The 5,056-nt window shown below is 27.7% G+C and overlaps 1 long non-coding RNA gene across 1 annotated transcript; it reads right to left on the bottom strand.

Moving 5' to 3' along the window:
* Positions 1-498: 498 nt before the first annotated feature.
* Positions 499-1,850, bottom strand: LOC146921390 (uncharacterized). Its single transcript, XR_015010770.1, has 2 exons — positions 1,213-1,850; positions 499-870 (listed from the first exon to the last, which is right to left on the bottom strand). It is a non-coding gene; the product is annotated as an uncharacterized LOC146921390 (long non-coding RNA).
* Positions 1,851-5,056: the final 3,206 nt, after the last annotated feature.

Below are 5,056 nucleotides of genomic sequence, written 5' to 3'. Positions count from 1 at the left end.
AAATTTGGAGATCATTTATTCAGTTAATAGAGAAACGTTAAACATGAGGTTGATGGTTGATTCAGGGCAAAATTTATACCTAAGCCGACCCTCTCCGATGGATCAAGAAGAAGAAGACGAAAAATGATGATGACTAGAGTTTGATAAGGAGAAGAGAGAGTTGGAACTCATCATGTTAAAACATTAGTTTTAGGGTAGTGTTAACTTGTGCCCTTAGGGCACATGTTAAGAAACCTAAAAGAAGAAACTTTGTCTAAAATTTTGCGCATTTAAATGATTAAAAAGTTAAATATTAAATGCAATGCACACATTCCAATAAATTTTTTCTATATTTAAATCATTAACTTGTGCCTTGAGGGCACAAGTTAACATTTCCCTTAGTTTTATTAGTCAGCTGTTTCATAGAATTCCCGTGAATCATATGTTTAATTAATTCCATGAATTTCAAAATTCATAAAAGTGAAAAGGACTAGAAGAAATATTAGAGAAAGTACCTTTTGTTATATTCGATGATTTTAATCACTTTACCACTATTTGACACTGCACTAAATATATATCTCCCAAAATTAAACTTCTTGCCAAACATCCTGACTATGTTCATTCTCTAGTGTTGCACAAACTAACTTTTTATGCATGACCACACAAAGATTCAGGTCTCTTTGTCCTTTCAACACAATCTCTTTACTATATATAGAGAACTTGCCATGCATTATTTAACAAAAAATACAAGCTAGTGAAGCATATCTAGCTTAGTAATTATTTGTTGATTTTCTCTTAGAGTTCCTCTGAATGCTTCAAACAGGAGACAATCTATATGGATAGTTCTTGTTCAATGAAGTGTTTGGGGGAACTCTTGGAATTGAATCAACACTGCACATCAAGCTTCAAGTGTAGATCAAATTCATTTCATTTCATTTCCATCACTAAATATTGTGGTCAGAGAAATTGCTCTTATTTTTTCTTACACAAATGAACAAAATTAATTTTAGTTTGTGTTAACTAATTGAACTAGCCTCACCTTTTTATAATTTCTCTATACATATATTATGCAATATTTGAAAATTGATTTTGAAAGGTTTTGCTATGCTAAAACAAAATTCTCAAATAACTTTTATTTTCAAAATCAATAAATTAAAATAAACAGTCTTCGAAATTTCTCACATGCATTATCTCAAACTTTTTATGAAATACCCCAACGTAACTCAAACTTACCCGGAATTAATTTCGAGGATAACATATATTTGAGTGAATAATTTATCATTTGTTATTTGATATATTTTCTTGATTTGTGTAGTTCAATTGAGAAATAAGCAGCAGTATTATTGCCTCAGATAGGCTATAAATACCAATGAACAATCGAAGTTTCAGCATCAACGGTTACATAGAAACGCTACTCTATTGGTTTCAGCATCAACGGTTACATAGAAACGCTACTCAATTGAAATTTATTTCGAAACATTCTTAGAAGTGTTCACCAAGCTTTATGATTGTATAAGAACAGCTTGTGTTGGTTATTTTTTAACACATTTTCTAAGCGTTCTTAGAACTGTTATCTTGTAATAGGTGTATCATTGCCAAGCTAAAGAAAGTTCCTTAGCCGGAACAAAGTTGTGACATTGTTAAGAAGAAGTTGTGACATTACTCTCAAGGATTGTATTCATTATTTGAATAGTATAAAAATTCTTCTGAAAGAGAAAGGACTAAGCATAACTATTAGGTTGGTATTGAACTAGTATAAATCGTCATGTACATCTCTCTCACTCTCCCTCTCCCTCCCTCTCCCTCCCTCCCTATCTTATTTTCATCTTCTGCATGTACTCGCCTTTTGAACAATATTTTTTTGTCAAAATACTTTAAAATTTTCTTTTAAATCTAAGAGTTACGTAATCTTTTAAATAGAATGGTGCGATGCTGGTGTACTTTATTATTAAATTTAAATACGTTGTCTATAATCTATAAATCTATATTATATAAATTTAGGACCCTTTTTTCAAGTTTCAATATGGCATTGACATGTGGCGCTCTTGAAAAACACTCTTGAGAAACCAAGCATTCTCAAGCATTTGGATTTCAATAACTTTCTATATTTATATTTGTAACCATATATATCATTTATATTATAATTTATATTATAAAAAAATATGTTAATTCAATTATAAATGGAGATTGAGAATAAATAATTATTAATAATGACATTAAATGGATTGAATATTTTTAATTTTTTGTGACGACAACAAATTTGTTAGACATTCTTAGGAAAAAAAAAGATTTTTTTACTACAAATCGAAGAAGCCCGCGAAAAACTTAGGTACAATTCTTTTGGTGCTTTTGGTATGGTTCTTAACTAAAACTACAAATTTTTCCTCTGAGAAAATTATGAATTTAAGAAAATCAAAGTGAATTTAGTTAAGAACCATACGAAAAGCACCTAAGAAATTGTACCTAAGTTTTTTTTCTAAATTGAATAGGTGCATTAGTTACTTTCAAATAGAACCATTTTTTTCAAGGAAATAGAACCATTTTTATTGGCACCGAAAAAAAATATTATTTTGTTAATGTCGGATACATAAATTAATATTGACTATTTTTATTGGACTAAAAAGTATACCACAATTAGTTTATCAAGAAAACGTCATTTGTTTTTCTATTTTATTTCTTTTTCTTTGTGTCAACTTCGTATCTCTCTATCAAATCAAAATGGCTCCAAAGATCGACTTGGTTTCTGATGTATCCCCTTTCAAAGAAAATTGGAATATCAGGGTTCGAATAATTCGTCTTTGGTTTGTGAGAATTCGTACATCAATATGTACTTTAAATGAGTTCTTTTTTTTGTGTCTACAAAAAAATGCAGGTCAACACATCAATACATTCAATAGAAAATATCTTAATTAATGTTTTGAGATTTTATTTTAGTTTCGAAATAATTTTAAATACAATATTTTTATTTTAGTGACTAAGTTTACAAAAATTTGTGTCAAAAAAAAAAGTTTCCATTTTTTTTTTTTTGGTTTCCTTAACAAGGATGAGACATGTACTGATTTTCATGTTTGGTTTCGTAGTAATAATAATAATAATAATAATAATAGTAATAGTTTTGTTACAAATAATAATAATATCTATAGTGGTAAAAATATACTTTGTTGGTCAATGACGATAAAGAAAATGGAATTGATGCCATATAATCAGAAACGTATCATAATGTTAATTTCAATTGATTGTTTTGACCAATTTGCTAAAAAAAACGTAATCATATGCTTTAACAAAAACAAAACATTAATATGTATTGCTTAATGGCTAAGATATGAACTCAAATATGATTGGTCAAGTTAAATGTTGTTATTTTACGAAATTATCCTGTAAAATATACTATAAATTAAATATATTGGCTAACAGTTTCTTCACATCACAGCTTCGGATCTCCATTTGTCTTTCTTTCTATTTCGTTTCTTTTCCTATACGTCTTCTTCATTTCCCCCTTTACAATCCAAATGGCTCCGACATCAATTTTGTTTATCCCATTCGAAAGAAAATTAGAATATCATGGTTCGAGTCGTTCAACTTTGGTTTGTGATAGATTTGAACAAGGAAAATCTGCCTTAATCATTGGAAATGGTTTTAATGGAAAATAAGGTTGTTTGACACCATTTTGTTATCTTTTTATATCCGTTTTTGTAGTAGATCGTTTTTTTTGTTCGTCTGTTTGTTTATTTTTATAATTTTTTGGCTCAGTCGAATATGATATCACGTTGGTTGGTTTTTTTTAGATATTTTTTCGTTTAAATTTGTAGTAACAATGTAATTTCTTTATCCGCTCAAAAGAAGAAGAAAAATTAGATGCAAGTAAGCATTTGGATCATAAAATGTTATTTTCTCAATGATCATAAATGTTAAAATAAGTAAGCTAATTCAAATGTTTGCTCCAATCAAGTGTGATACCTTTATGCCAAACAAATAACACCTTGGATATATATTTTTATTCACAATATCACATTTTCTTTTTTCGGTGGTACAATATCGCATTGAATGCTGGACTAATTAAATTCAAATTCAAATTATATGAAAATAATTAATGGAGAGTAATTAAAATAATTGAGTATCATATTTTAATGGTGTTAGTCAAACATACGAAGACAATTGAATGCGAAAGAATTCATCATTTCCCTTACATATTACTCCCTCCGTTCCTTTATAACTGTCACTTTTTCAGAATTTTTTTGTTTCTAATTAACTGTCACTTTCAAAGTTCAATATAACATTAAATGTTGTTTTTCCTATAACGCCCTTAGTAATTTATTGCTGAGAGAGAAATATATGAAATATGATATTAAATAATTAAGGATATTATAGGCAAAACATAAGTTATTGTATCAAAAGTAGTGAAATACATTTAGTGTCTTGGTTTGTGTAAAAAGTCAAAATGTGACAATTATAAAGGAACAGAGGGAGTAGTTTCAAATATTTTAAATATTAATCATGCTGTGAAAATCAAACGTTAATAATTTTCGAATTCAAATACTCCTATAATCTTGCATTAAATCAAAATCAAACATTCAATAAGAATATCTATGTATTCAATGCAATTATTTTCTATATATGAAGTACGTTGTTTGATGAAAACTAAAAATCACAAACTTCTGGCTTCTTTTTTTTTTTGTTAAAAATCTCCACCTCTTCATATTTTTTATTTCTTAATTTCATTATTCTCATTCTTTTTTTTTAAGGAATTATTCTCATTCTTTATTATTATCATTCAAATTAATACATCCTTATTGCTGTAATGTTTGGTTTTTATTTTTCCATCATAAATTTAGGCATAAAAAAGATTTATAGAGCTTAGTGTTGTGTTGTTAGTAGTGTGCTAGAGAAATAATTCAATATTTTAATACGACCGAATATCCTCAATTATACCATTATGATTTTTTTTGGTCAAGTACCATTATGATTTTTTTATTTTTTTATTTTTAAAAGAATTCAACACTTGAATTAAATTTATTTATGTTAAAATAGATTGAAGTGTAGTGTGTATTTTTTTTGGTAGTGAGTGTAGTGTGTATTT

This window comes from Medicago sativa, chromosome 5, assembly GCF_051527215.1.
Source record: "Medicago sativa cultivar Bolivia chromosome 5, Bolivia_mono, whole genome shotgun sequence".
NCBI lineage: Eukaryota > Viridiplantae > Streptophyta > Magnoliopsida > Fabales > Fabaceae > Medicago > Medicago sativa.
Note: the sequence above shows the minus strand (reverse complement) of the source record. Positions and strands in the feature narration are given on the sequence as shown.